The 15099-nt window shown below is 43.0% G+C and overlaps 1 protein-coding gene across 8 annotated transcripts in view; it reads right to left on the reverse strand.

Moving 5' to 3' along the window:
- BICD2 (BICD cargo adaptor 2) overlaps positions 1-15099 on the reverse strand; it is a 96587-nt gene that overhangs the window by 25121 nt on the left and 56367 nt on the right. The gene's annotated exons all lie outside the window — the stretch shown is intronic.

Here is a 15099-nt window from a genome sequence, read left to right on the forward strand (position 1 = left end):
TAGATGGGCAAATAGGCAATATAGTTACCGATAAAAGTAGTATCAGCTATTTTAGCAGCCATACCTGTGAAGTGTCAGGATGGTTTTCCAAACAGCTCTAAATCGGGGCAAAACAAACACAGGCTCATAAAAGAGGCAGCCTATCGATTCAGCTAGGTAGGTTATCGTATCTTATTTCTGTTTTCAACTATTCAGCATCCTAGACAATAAAGCTTCATCCTTTAGTATACACACTCAGATTCCCTTAGTGTTCTCCACTTCTGGTGAAAGATAATGTCAGCAACGAATAAAATACAGCCTCAGTCCTCTTGCAAGTGTGCAGCAGGAATATACAGAACTAACACAGCACAGGTATCAACAGGCACCTACAGAAAGCTAGGAGATAAAGAAAATGTTTGTGGCAGGAGCATATGCCAAGACTTGAGAATCTGGCACGTTCTGAACACAAACACAGAATCACCTGCAACTGTTAAGACCAATAAATTTAAATTATAGCTCCCTCACATGTCAGGTAACAATTACACTACATAAACTAGTCTGCTTATTTTTAGGAATGAAGAGCACTACTTCTCAGCACACCGAGAAACTGAAACTAGACACTACATTTCATTTTCATTGTTAAAATGTTGCTACATTCCATATTCCATGCCTAAGCCAGCGTTGGCTCTACTACAGGCTGACATGAATTCTTATGTTAACTTCTCAACAATTGCATTGAAGAAAGACCTCTTGCCTTTGGCAGAAAGAGCCTCCACCCAGATAATCCAAACTGCCTAACAGTTAGGGCTGCAAAAGGCTCTTTGCATGAAACCCAGTTTTCTACAAATTAGGAGATTTTATCTGTGATTTTCTCCATTCCCAAGTAAGTGAAATGCAATGGAAGACCTCCCACAAAGCTACTGGTGAGCTTCTTTCCCCACCATTCAGGTTGCTTTACTCCTCTCTTCCTCCCTGGATGATCTAATCTTTGCAGAGGTCAATGCCTGGAGAAATCTTTAGAGTCAGTCTTTTTTGAAGACAGACTGGTTTCTGCCCAGTCCTGCCAGGTTAATTCAGAGCAACAGTAAGAGCTCATTACTTAATGGGAAAGTATTGTCGTGCCCTGTCTAGCACAAGAAAAATCACTCTATTTCAGTACGTACAGGAAGGACAGATTTAAAAATAGTTCCCTTGTTTCCTGACCAGGGAAGGAAGATATAACCTAGATTTATTGGCTGTTTAGCAAGCTGTACATTCGGTTTGCTCTCAGCATTTTCTCATCAAAACCTCATGCTTACAAGCTGCAGGGTTAAACTGGGTGACGTTATCTCATGTAGCTGACCAAATGGTGGGACTTTTGCTGCAGGGAAGCGAAGCTACTGCATCCTTCCTTGATCAGGTTTTTCTATTACCCATACAGAAAGCGGTATTCATGCTTTTTTAAGACACACATACATTGCACATGTTTTACAATTCTTCAAGTCTACAGAAAAAGTGAGCTGACCTACTGATGTGTTTGAACCTTTTGGTGAGTCTGCTTCAGTGGCTTCATGGCTTCTTCCTCCCTTCTCTGCCTTGAGCAACCCTGAGCACAGGGCAGATGGGGAGCTGGAACACCACACTCTCAACTATACAAAGTCACACCTCTACCCAAACTGAATCATAGAGCCCTTTAAAACATCATTACCACTGTGTGGAGGGTTGATGGCCATAAAATCCCCCTGACTGTTCATCCACCCAAAAAAAACCCTCAACTTCTCAACCTAGAGAATAATCCTGCTACACAGAAGCCTCCCAATTCATCCTGCCCAGGCAAAGACTGTGATCTGGAAGTGATTTTGTCTGATCTAAAGGCCACAGACCGCTCTGCTCCTGCTGCTAGAGCTTGTCCTCAGCTTTTTCATCCTCTCAGCTTTGCCTCAGCAGAGTTCTGCAAGTTCTCCGAACAGCACCAATGCTAGAAATAGCAGGAACCTCCTCAGGACCAATTTAAGTCCACCCTTGCCTGCATGTCAAAAACACAACTACTGTCCTTCACACTGCCAAAAGCCTGCTGCTTAGAACATACTTTTCTAGTACACCCCAGCATATAACGTTACATATAATCTGACCTTAAGAATTAAAATAATTGGGGGGGGGGCGGAATCTCAGAGAGCCAATTGCCTCCTTTGTTTTGGGCTGACCAGAGTTCAGCCTCCAGGTCACCAGGCAGAGGCTGATCTTGGAAGCAAAGCTTTGTCACTTGCATGACTCCTGTTTCCTTGAATTCCACCAGCTCTTGAGGTCACAATTCAGTTCAAGTTCCCCACTGTAGGAAACATACTCACACCTCATTTTACATGTCATTATCATCATCCAGAGTCAGTCTGCCCAAATTGATTACTAATTCTAGGATTAGTTTTCATGCTTCATGCAACAAATCTTTATAGATATGATCATTCCCCTTCTTGTGTTTTTCACAGGAAGGATTCACAAAAAAAGTCTTTGGAAGAAATGCAGTACAGTCAGAAAGGACAGAAACTCATATATATTCTGCTGCTGTAGGGAGAAGAAAATCATAGAATCATTTAGGTTGGAAAAGACCTCTAAGATCATAGAGTCCAACCATTAATGTAACAGTACCAAGTCCACCAAAATAATCAGTCAACACATCATCTCGTTGACATTTTATTAAATATCAGCATGAAAATTGGGAAGACTAGTCCTCAGACACAAAACTTAGCAAAACTCTTTGACACTTTTTTGAAGGAGGCACTTCAACCAATGTTTTCCTGAATGCTGCCTTCATACCCACAGCTGCCACTCCAGAACCACCAACCTCAAAGCTACATTATCTACCCCAGGTACCAAAGGTGAAATTACAAACTCAAAATACGGACCATAAAGCTTTTCTATGAACAAAAAGAAAACCTCAGGTCAATCACTAAAAATTAACACAACTAAGAAGTTACATTATTTATGCCTCAAAGATCAGCAGTTACAAGCTGTGTGCAAAATTGACAGCTGTCCGTCGGATTTCAATTGTATTTCCTTTGCACATGTGAGAACTGGGGTCCTGTGGCAAAGTATCACATCACTGTGTAATTAAGGGCTGGGATATAAAATATTCCTAGAACAGAGCTAAACTAAGAAACCAAAAATAACCACCCCCTAGTTCTCAAGTTGCAGGCTCTTAAATATTTTCTTTGTATTACAGGTATTAAACAAAACACTAATATTTGAGAGGAAAACAATTATTGAAAGTTCCATTAGATCCAACTGTTTACTATAAATCAGCAAAAGGTTTGGAAACCTGATCTTTCACTATTGCAATAAAGATCACCTGTGTGACAATGCCGTTTGCAGTCCCTGGCGATGGGCAAATGCCATCAGGGTGGAGAGGCCAAGCAGCAGCCACACATGGCCAGCAGCACCTCCAGATGATGGCCGCCTGCCTCTCATCTTTCTCAGATGCAGGAGAAGATACAAGAGCTTCTTGGTTTTAAAATTTTGCTCACTTTGGCCTTACAATAGAAGAACTATAAAATAGTATAATATCATTTATTTATTTATGCAAAGGAGAAATACCACTGTGGCCTGGCTCTGCTTCTTTGTTTCACAGCAGAAACTTCCCTCAGTCACACCTGCACCTATATTATCATGTGTGGACACATACTGGTACAGCATAAGATGCTTCTTGTATGAGGAAAGACTTATAAATAAAACACCTATAGGTATATGACCCAGGCAACCTCAAGTTGGGAAAATAAATAATTTTATTTCCCATACAACCCCTGCATAAAATTAACTCTGTATCACAAAGGCACACGTATCTTGCACACTGAGTGCTGGGAAATGAAAACAAGTCTGATGGAGGCTGGCAGTCAGGCACCTATAGCTATTGCTATACCTATAGTATATACATACTTATAGCTGTTTCCTCTCTATACAAAAACACCTAACAACTACCACTCCAAATCTGTGTTTATGACATTTATTCAGCATTCAACTATTCTCACTGACACAGGACAGTCACCAAGTTACTCAAATGTATAAAAAATGTATTTTAAAAAATTATCAAAAGTATCATAGCTTTTATACTTCCCTTCAGTTTATGAGCCACAGACGTGCCTCTCCAGCCCTACACAACAGAAATGGACAGTCCCTTGGATACAAATCTTTGGTTTTCTCAATGTATCCAGCACCTGTGTCCTCTTTTCCAAACACTGCATGGGAAACTACTAAGAAACAGTTCTTCTAAATGACATAAAAATCTGCATGCCGGCATTGTTTTCCAACACAAATACATTCAAAAGAAATACCACACAACCACCAGAGGAAGTAATAGTCTGCATCAGTCGGACTGTATTTTCCAGAATTTATAGTAAGTGGGTTTTGTGTCTCGTTCACAAAAGCTGACTGGAGAAAAATAAAGTAGATACTATGCTAAGCTGTAGTTTGGACTCTTCTCCACTCTTTTGCTGCAATTCAGCTCTGGGGCCCCCAATATACGAACGACATGGACCTGTTGGAGCAAGTTCAGAGGCGGCCACAAGAATTATCAGAGGGTTGGAGCACCTCTCCTACGAAAATAGGTTGAGAGAGTTGGGGTTGTTCAGCCTGGAGAAGAGAAGAATCCGAGGAGACATTACAGCAGCTGGCAGTGCCTAAAGGGGGTGACAAGAAGCTGGGGAGGGACTTTTTACAAGGGCAGGCAGCATTACAAGGGGGAATGGCGTTAACTGGAAGAAGGCAGATTTAGATTAGGTATTGGGAAGAAATTCTTCCCTGAGGGCAGCGAGGCGCTGGCCCAGGGTGCCCAGGGCAGCTGTGGGTGCCCCATCCCTGGCAGTGCCCAAGGCCAGGCTGGACGGGGCTGGGAGCAGCCTGCGCTGGGGGGGGTGTCCCTGTCCATGGCAGGGAGGGGGGGAACCGGGTGGGCTTTAGGGTCCCTTCCAACCCAAACCATCTGATGATTCTATCATTCTATGACATGATCTATCTGCTGAAAAGCTGCTCAACTTTGTAAGCCTTGGTGTGACTGCAGACAGAGGTAGATATAAATAGGGAAGGAAAGGGAAGGCGGAGCACTGTGGTCACTTAGAAGCAGAAGAAATAGTGCTTTTGTTTGTCTGTTTTCAAAAGCAAAGTTAAGCTTTAACCACATTTCATATAGAAAAAAAAAAAATACTGAACCAAAAAAAAAAAACAAACCCAACCAAAACCACCCAACCCTAAGAGACAGGTTACACACATCCCAGTCAGAGTCTCCCTTTCCAAGTGTGCCTCTGAAATATCATTTCATTCTGGGAACTTGCAGGGCTGGGGGCCGGGGGGAAGGCGTGGTAGGGGAAAGGGGTGAGAAAAAACCCAAACAGCAAACCAGCAGTGGCAAAAGCAAGTAAGAAGCTCCAAGCCCACCAGCACAGCACTCTATGCTCTCATGAAAATCCAAACTGCGCTCAGACGCCAGTGCAGGCAGCTCTGCCCCCCTAACACAGCTGAGCAGCGTGGTAAGAGCCTCCCAAACACAGCACCAGGAACACCTGTGCTAGCACCTTGGGGGTTGTTCTGCAACTAATGCTAAAAGAAGTTCCTCACCTCACCCCTTTCAAGGTTTTCCCTATACCTGGGCCAGGTGTACAGCTTTTTATGCACTTGGAGCCACTGAGCGAATCTGACCTGATTTTTCTTTCCTAGCAGAAGTTGCAGTCTTACTTTTTATTTTTTGGACTAGGAGGCATAATCTGAAGAGCTCCGATTCATGCGAGACATGCCCAATGTTCCCAAGCATAGGTGGGTTGAACTCCATGACAAATATCCTGCAAGGCACAAAAATCAAGGTGGCAGGGAAGAAGAGGTGGAATATGTGCAACTCACATTTGTTCTCCTGCATAAAGTGCAGAAAACAACATACTAGCTATTTATCATAACTTATACATAATGCTCCCAATAGCTCTGAAGCATTAATGGAAGACACAAAGCTACACTGAAACTCTGGTAACAAATGTGCACAGTTGTGTGGGTTCTGGTTGTTTTGGGTTTTGTTTGGTGGGTTTTTTTTACCTGACCTTTCATTATCCAAACACCTACCCCTTGACAAAGCATCTTACTACGTATACATGTCTCAGGATTTTCTTTACCTGTGATTAATGCTGGGACACCACCCTATTAATGTACTCAGCTCAAAAATCAGTGATTTTATTATTATTTTTTTTTGTAAACCATTACATAAAAAGCTTTGTGAAGCCGTGACATTAAGGATGGGTTTATCGCAACACTGGAGAACAAAGAAATACACTGTCATGAATTTCTTTTTGCACTATATTAGAGAAACCTGAGCTGAGACTCAGTTTCCACAGCATATTCTGGAGCCATTTAAATCTCTTACAACTGCTTAACCAGCATTGAGTCTTGCTACAATGTCTATGTCCTACCACTTAACGTGTTGCTTGCTAGCTACCTGTTCAAACATTTGAGTGTCAAATCCAGAGCACATCCTCCAGACCCTTTCTTAGTTGTGGGGAGGGTTAACACCCGAGCACATATGGCAGTTCACAACTTACACTTGTTTAAGTTCCTTGCAGAAGGATCCAGCCCTCTCCAGCTGCAAGTGTACAACCCAGATACGGATAAATACACCTCCCCTCAACCCACAGGCTTTAGCTGTCCAGCCATAGGGGTGGTCTTTCTCCGGTACTCTGCTGGGCACTGAACACAAGGTGTCTGGCACTGGTGCAAGCCCCCACAGGCAGCAGCAGTGGTGCGATGTCTTCACAGGAACAAACAGATCAATGGTGTAGAAGAAGCTGGAAGGACTGGAATGAGCCTTGAGATCACAAGCTGGGGGCACCGATAAGCCTCCAAGATCAGAGGACAACTTTCTAAAGCCATCCAAAATAACCCGTTTTAAAACTGGACTAAGCCAGTTACTGTTAGCAGTCTCATTTCCAAATGCTGATCTCATCACCTGTAGAACAGAGCCATTTTTGAGCACCAGGAGCACAAGGGGGGACGCTGTTCACCCTGTGTGTTCCCAGCTGCCCTTCTTCTTCGGACACCTGGGCTCGTCCTCCTGCGGCGCTGGGGCAGCGGGTGGGCCTGGGCTCTGCACCTCAACTTCAGCCGAGCATGGGAGTCTGGATGGAAAACGCTGACCCAAACTTAACAACAGTGTTATGAATGGCACTTTGTAACGTTATTACTAAGGTCTCCCCCTTCCTGCACCGAATTGCTTGCTAAGAGCAATTAAACTCCAGCTGCTTTTCAAACCTCAAATCTAAATGCTTGGCAGTTTTCCATGTCCTTCACTGTCACAAAGAAAACATTTAACCCTTCTAAGGCATGCCAATAGACTTAAGTAGCTGTCAGCTGTCATCTTTTACTTCCAGAAGGGCTGGCGGAACCAAGACCAGCTCTAAGGGTCAGTGCCACCCAAAGTGTCCCCAAGCAACCACTTGCAGAGATTGGTGATGCTCAACAGCAGCCTTGCTCACCGCTGCACCCAGCAAAAACTCCTGCAGCCTCAGCTAGCAGGTTTTGAAGGGTTTTACTGTGTGCTGTGTTTGTATTTTCAGATGCTAATGAAACAAGCTTGAGGTTGTTTCAACAAACCTCCCTCAAGGTGAAAGGAGAAGGAAGAAAAGAGTTCAGTAACTGAGACAACAGCCCTCTGCATTCAATGGCTTGCCCATCATTCCAGGTTTGGGAGGGCACAGGGATGTCACTCCCCAGGGGATAGCTGAACTTGGGATGTACCTCAGGAATATCTGAACACAAGCTCCAACTGCAGTGATTCTCCCTAGAGATGCAAACTAATAAGAGTCTGGAAAGATGAAGCACACTTCCAGGAAAATAAAATGAACAATAAACCAGCTGAACTTACACAAGAAGCATAAAGAGCCTTTGCTGCCTCCTCTGCAGTTTTGTCTTCAGCCCACGCTTAGGGGAATAAAGTAGTGCCAGAGATGTATTTCAATTAGTAGCTCTTAAGTCACATGCAATTAAAAAAAAAATTGCAGCATCAAACATTGGGGTTTTTATATTTCAGATTGAGACTGCTTATTAAGTGCTAATAACCACAACCAGTCATACCCTACATCTGCGCTCCTTAACAGAAAACGGCTAAAAAACCTACAAGTGAGATTACTGCTCTGCCTGGAGAAGCTGAGGTGGCTCTAAGGAGTTACAGAACACGAGATCACAAAGTAAACTTTGAAACAGTAATTTGCTTAAAGTGATTTCAGATCCTTGAAAGCTCTCAGGGTTTCATTTCCCAGTGAAGCATATATAATCTCGATTCCTCTAACGCACCAGGTGTCTTAGGAGAGTCTAACACATGCAATTCACTGCGATCATCTGGTAGCAAACTCAAACCAGACCATTCCCCTACCTAGAAACTGGCCACATCTCTGGTTTCAGGAAGACACTCCTCCTCTCAAGAGCAACCATGCTGCTGGAATACGGCTTGCAATATATCCCGAACAGCCCTCGTCAGAACAGGGACTGCTTTTGGTGAGGTGCCAGCCCCTGGCTGCTGGACCTGCATGTTCTGATTCTTCCACTGAGTTGACCCAGATCTGGCCCCACGCAGGTGCCAGAGGGGCCACTGAGCTGTGGGTGAGCCTGCTGCACCCACACGCCCCAGCCCCTGCCCCTGCCAAGCTGCGAAAGTCTTGTGGAGCAATTGCTGCTGATGCTCCCAGCTACGGCACAGCCCCAGGACGGCAGCAGTGACCGAGCTGGCGACCCTGAAGGGGAAGCGCAGGGAACCCCTTCTAATGCCATCGGACCTCTCCTGGTCATCATGGCAGTAGATGTCCCCAATAGTCTTGCTTGTCCCTAACCAAGCTAAAACAAGTCCAATGTTTTAGTATTTCCATAAACTACTTTTTCTAGCCCACTGATAATTTCTAAATACTTTTCTCCCTGGTGACTTGTTGTCGTTGTTGTTACTTTTGGGTTTTTATTTTAACATCCTTCTGTTAATCTGTGATAATTATTGACCAAAAACCTCCCACTTCAATGATACTAGAGAACTACTCTGTGCTGTGCTCTGTGCTTTGTGCCTGCAGACCAAAACTGCAGTTTCACTCGGCTGTTATGTCCCTTTGCAAATCCATTTAAAGTCTGCCTTATCAGAAATGTCCACAAACCACCGATTTTCAGTAATCGTAAGCAGAAGTAACCCTTGTTAATTAAAGCCTGACCTCCTCTGTTACAAGGTCTGTTGGAGGCTCATTCGTTTTCTTACTCATACTTCTTGCTCTAATATTAAAGGTCTATTTTAAAGTTTCCATTAAAGACTTCCAGTGGTGACTTCCTCGGGCAGATTTAACACTAGCATACTGTGGCAGCAGGCCTGCAGCAAGTTTATGGTACTTCAGCACAAGCCACCACAAATCTGTCAGACTGACAAGAGTTTACCTTTAAAATAATATTGATAAAAAGTAAAAGTTAGTACAGCTATCAAAGATTAGAGGTCTGCTACTGACTTAATTTGGCTATAACTAATTTATATGCAAAATATGAGATGAAAGATTTGGCTAAATTTATACTCCCAGTATTAGTGGCCCATTTTCACAAGATGCCACACCTCCTGGATGTCTGGAAAGTGCTTAGTTTACAACTACCCAGTCCTACCGAGATACAATCACCTCAAAACCACTGGCTTCGAGCTCCATTACTACTTACAATTTTAATGAACTAAATCCCAAAAGAGTTATCTATCTAAATTAATGATACCTATGATACCGCTTTATAAGTAGCAGAGGCGTATGAAAGGTTTTGGTTTCATTTAGATTATAGAAGTGGTACTACTTTACAGAAAATGCCATGGAATAAAGGAAAACACAGTAATATTAAACTGGAGTTCTCTGCTGGAGTACAGTAGAGGCAGAGATGATGTTTGATAGCTTCGAAGGACAAGAGGTACATGGCTACATGGTACAAGTCACGAAGTGACGCCCATCCCTGGTCCAACTCACAGGAACACCCACCAGGTCCACCCTTGCGTTTGGAAGTGGCAGCCTTCCCTCTGCTGCCTGGGCAGTCAGAAACATCGAAGCACTCGTCAGCTGCAGGAAACCATGCCAATGAAGGATGTAGTTAAGTTCTATACTGTGATTCAGGATAAAACACGTGACCTTAACTCTTCTTCCTGAGCAGGATCTACTAATGGCATAGTCCTACCAGTCTTCACTCCCATGAACAGCCAACTTCAGCCAGGGTCTTCATGTGTTTGTCTGCAGGAACAGTTACTCAGGTGCTAGCATGGTCCATGCTGCCAGGCTGGGAAGGCTCAGCATTCCCAATTCAAAGTTATTGTTTTCTAATCTAGCAGCAACACCTTCTAGTAACACTTCACATGCAGCACCGACCTGCACACAGACTGCACAAATTGCAAGTGTCCCTAGTGCAAATTTTTCCAATGACGTTTCTGTGCATAACTTGCATTAAACTAAAGACAGAACCTCTGGTGAGAGAAAAGGATCAAGTGAAAAGGGACAGAAAGCAAGGACAGAGTAGAAGGAGATCAGTACGGGCATAACCCCAGCTGCTGCTGCGTCACAGCCCACACTTCTGTTTTCCAGCAGACATTGTAGGTTACAACAGGAGCAGGACCCAAGCAGCTGGGATTTTCTTTCAGCATTTACCACTTAGCAGGGCAGATTTTAATAACTTTGTGATGACTTAATACAATTACTTCATATATATTATGACTAAATGATGAAATCTCCTTCCCCTTTCACAGTTGTACTTCAGATAGTGTGTTACATCTAGTTTGTATTCTACAGAAATAAACAGATGTGGGGACACAGCAAATGGATCTTCATCAAACAATGACTAAATGCTGTTTCCACATATTTCCTTTGCCAAGAGACTGTTATCTTACAGCTACAAGAGGCTTCGAAAAGCCAAAACCACCATAGGGTCAATTCTTAATGTATTTATGCCACGGCAGCCTCTTCCTTGCAGGACATGCTTTGGAGGGAGCAGGCAAGTTCTGCACACAGACTATGGTACACTGAAGTTGTGTGCCAGTAATTAGCAAGATACTGTTTTGTCTACTTGCAAAATGCCTCTGTGCCTGTTATAAGGCCACTGACCCATATTTCCAGAAAGTGGGGGTGGGGGTGGTGATCAATTTTCAGCCATGTAAGAGTAACACACTGCCCTCTTTCTATAAAAAAAGGGTTATTTTCCTCTAAGAACTGTTTTCATAAATCACACTAAAATCATACTGTATAAAAATCTACATGTAGGCAAAACTGGCAGCAGCAAAACAGAAGAGACCCTTTGTCATGAGCAAAGCTACGTTCACTGACCTCACACTAGTTCTTCCTCCCACAAGAGCTTTTGTCCAACTTCCTCTGAATCTGAATGGCTGACACATTGTGAAGATCAAAGAGCTCTGTCAGAATAACCACCAGAACATACACTGACATCATTAAGACACAGGAAGGGCAAGTCTCCATTCTAGAGTCTGCATTTTAAGACAAAATACCACGACAGTGGAAGTGGTGTCACCAAATTCCTGGAACCAGTTGTCGGTGCCAGTGCCGGCACAACCATCTATACTACTAGTTAGCCATAAGCTGCCCCAACAGGTATCACTTCTAGAGCTGCCGACTATTGTCACATTGGCCGTTAACACCATGAAATTCCTTAGATATTCTCAAAAACTAGATCCAAACCAGTTATTTCTCAGGTTGAAATCAGATGTCTTTTCAGTCTTTGCAGCCACAGAAGGTCACGATAACCCAGATAAGAAAAACCAAGGATACCTCTCCAGCTTCCAGACGTAAGCTACCCCATGCAGAAGCAGCTTGGATTTGACTGCATGTGATTACTCAGTACCTGGTTATTCCATTCCGTATTTCCCCTCCAGTCCTAGCTACGTCAGGAACAGCTCAGACCAGCACCAGTCCGGCACACAAAGGACAAGCAGCTTTGGTTCAGGGAAATGCCAGCTCCCCTGGGTTTCTCTCATCTGCTCAACTTTTAGAGCAGCAGACACCTCCCTGTGGGCAACCAAATGATAAAGTGTAGCAGAGGTTAATGAGTTAGCTACACTCACTAATGAAATAAAGGGACAGAACAGTAAGCAATGCCAATTAAAAAATCTGGACCCCCTCCTTCATCGTTACCCTAGGATAAAGAGGAATATTAGTAAGGTACATCAAAACTAAACTTGAAAACCAAAACGCGTGTGTGTATGTACAAAGAATAGATTTTGATACCATCTCAAGGGCAGCAACAGCACAGCAATATTATTTCTGATACTACAGGCACATCCCCTAGCTGGCTCTTTCTGCTTCTGCCCAAGCAATGTTTTGTCACAAGCCATGTCCTTGAAACCTGTGGTATGAGACTTGAAAATAAATCTCAGGGTGCAGTTCTGAGTCAGCCTATCAGCACAGGACGAGTAGTGTGAAACAAAGGAATTTTTTTCCCAAGCATATTGCAGCACTGCTTTGAGGCATAACTGTAGTACACGCTCTTTCCTATTTTCAAAAAAATGCCAGCCTGACCCAAACAAATCTTGCTTGGATAGACTGCTAAGGGTCATCTACTTTAACGGTAGCAGTGCCAAGCACAGGCGAAACAAAGCAATCTCCCTGCTTCTGCATCCTAAAATTACAGTACCAGCAAAGTGGAAGTTTTCACTTGGCAGGGTGGAAGGAAGGGGGAAAAAAAATAAAAATCAAACATCTTTAATTAACAGTTTGCAAAATAACTTCAAGCCATTGTTTTACTGATTAGAGCACTTCCTTCTACTCCTTCAATTATGCACATGGATTTTACATCTGTTAAAAGATTACAGCTGCATTCAAGAGACTTTCTCCCTCCACTGCTTGAGGTGCTAGTCAGAAAGCCTGGGCAGACTAAAGGTCGTAATGAAGGTCACAGGGAACAGTGACTGAAGAGAAAGCCTCATCCTGCCGTTACCGCAGCATCGACAGGCACCCAGCTACTCAATTAGAACAATGAGAAGATCCCTCACAAGTTTGCAACTGGGTAAATTCCCAAACAATAGAGTATCATGGATTCTTAACTATCAATTGAAACTTTGAGAATCATATTAAGAGTTTCATAATGTCAAAAGAACAAGGATTTATTTTAATATTTCTTTAAAATCTGAAATTACACAGTGTTTAAAGGGTGACTTTCAGTGCCCCTATTTTCAGTATTGATCCATTTTTGGACATTTAGTTTATAAGCAGCAGCCATTACAGCAAGAGAAACACTATTGTTAACATCTTTCCTCTGAATATATCAGTGCACAACAATATTAGAGAAATCAGGAGCAGATGCCTCCTTGAATACGTGCAAAGCATATTAACTAAATTTCCATGACAATTCATCTGTTTTGGAACGGATTTTTATTATGTTTCAAATGGATACAAACAACACACAGTACTTTCTTTTTGTAAAACTACTCAGCTCTCATAATTAAAAAAAACAAAACAAAACAAAACAAAACAAAACCCAACCAAAAACCATGTCAGTAAAAGAATTATAAAAATCAACTTCAATGAAAATAAAAAGGTGGGAAGAAAACAGCTGCCATCTGCAATGTGCTGAGTCAGCATGCAGCAGTGCACTGTTACACTGTTATCACCACCTTTGAACTTCCTGCGCTGGACAAAAGATAGACTTTTTTAGAATAAAACAAAACTGTTCACATTCTGACCTTTCTAATTCTTTGAACACATGAGAGCACAAGAAATCCAGTCCTGCACGTTAAATATGATGGGCTCAGTGTGCCTTCAAGAAACAGGCTTGTCACTGTTTTGCTTTTAAAAATGGAGCTTTATCAATGCACAAACAGCCTATGTTTGGAGCTTGTTTAGCAGCTTATTGCCAGCCATGCTGTTCACGTCACACTTAAATCTCTCAGTGTATTTTAGTATTATTTAAACATGCCTCTGTATGCACAGTTCAAAAAACCAGCAGTGGATCAAAGAATACTATCTTCTATACATTGCTGTGGGGTATTTGAGCATTATACCTGGGCCCAGAAGGGACGTAAAAATCCACAGGTAATCAGCTCTGCAAGAGCTCTAGTGTTCAGAGGCTTTTCCATTAGAACTTCAGGGTTGCCACAGGGACCTTGAACAAGGAGAAATGGGGAAGAGCCATCTTTATCCCCAGAGCGTTACACTGGAAGGCCTGTCTCACTGCTGCCTTACTCCCAGATTCAGTGCTGATAAAACACAATGTCTACCAGCCTTCAGGGTGAAACAGACAATGTGCAAATGCACCCACCTCCTGCAGCCTTTCCTGTACGACATATGGGAACAGCATTAAGTGATGTGCATTATCAACCCTGCAGCCACTCCTGCAGACTGGACAATCACAACATGACAGAGCAGAGTGACCCTCGGGAAGCCACCCTTTGCAACTCACCAGGCAGAGCAGGGGAAACGCTGTGCTTTTTAGGTCTTTAAAAAAAAAAAAAAAAAAAAAAAAAAAAAAAAAAACCCAAAACACACAACAAATACAACAAAACTACACACAAAAACCCTCAAAGTATCCTTTTCTTCACAACCCACCAGCCTGCAATCTGGTGTTATAGAAGTTTATTTAAAGCACTCAGCTCTCTTACACAATTCTGCTTGTTTGTATTAATTTTTCTCAGCATCTTGACCATGTAACTGGTCCACCTGCCCTGCGTCCACCTCTCCTGATCTGGCTGCCTCTGGATTGCACTAGTAAGCTACACCAGCACTCAGGCAGCTTCATTTGGTATGTAAGACTGAAGCACAAAGCCGCCCCTACAAAGCCCAGCTCCAGAGGCTTTCTAGCAAAGCTCACCATATTCTGCAATGAAAAGATTACTTTTTTGATTTAGCTCCTTCAACTAAAGGAGCTTGATCCTTGCTCTGTCAACATCCCATCCCAGTCCTTTGTTTTCATCTTTCTCTAGATCAACAAACCTGCTCCTGTTTCTTTAGTGACCATGATGAGTTTCTCTCTCAGCTCACTGCCCCCATGGGGTCTCTGACGCTCTGTACCTCCTAGAGGCCATGTTTCTACAAAACCCTTATTTACACCTTCCTTCAGTGTGACCAAAACTCTTACACTGCCAAAACTTCAAGCTCTGTGCCTCCACAACAACCAATTCTACCACTAACT

Source organism: Falco punctatus (assembly GCF_963210335.1).
Source record: "Falco punctatus genome assembly, chromosome: 4".
NCBI lineage: Eukaryota > Metazoa > Chordata > Aves > Falconiformes > Falconidae > Falco > Falco punctatus.